This window comes from Arachis ipaensis, chromosome B06, assembly GCF_000816755.2.
Source record: "Arachis ipaensis cultivar K30076 chromosome B06, Araip1.1, whole genome shotgun sequence".
Lineage (NCBI taxonomy): Eukaryota > Viridiplantae > Streptophyta > Magnoliopsida > Fabales > Fabaceae > Arachis > Arachis ipaensis.
Window position 1 is genome coordinate 100,874,183 of NC_029790.2, and position 460 is coordinate 100,874,642.

Genomic DNA, 460 nt, shown 5'->3' on the forward strand with positions numbered 1-460 from the left:
GCTGAGCTTGAATGTTACACGTGCAGAGGCTCTTTCTGGAGTTGAACGCCAGGTTGTAACGTATTTCTGGCGTTCAACTCTGGTTTGTGACTTGTTTCTGGCGTTTAACTCCAGACAGCAGTGTAGAACTGGCGTTCAACGCCCTTTTATGTCATCTAAACTCATTCAAAGTATAGACTATTATACATTTCTGGAAAGCCCTGGATGTCTACTTTCCAACGCAATTAGAAGCGTGCCATTTTGAGTTCTGTAGCTCCAGAAAATTCACTTTGAGTGAAGGGAGGTCAGAATCCAACAGCATCAACAGTCCTTCTTCAACCTCTGAATCTGATTTTTGCTCAAGTCCCTCAATTTCAGCCAGAAAATACCTGAAATCACAAAAAAACACACAAACTCATAGTAAAGTCCAGAAATGTGAATTTAGCATAAAAACTAATGAAAACATCCCTAAAAGTAACTA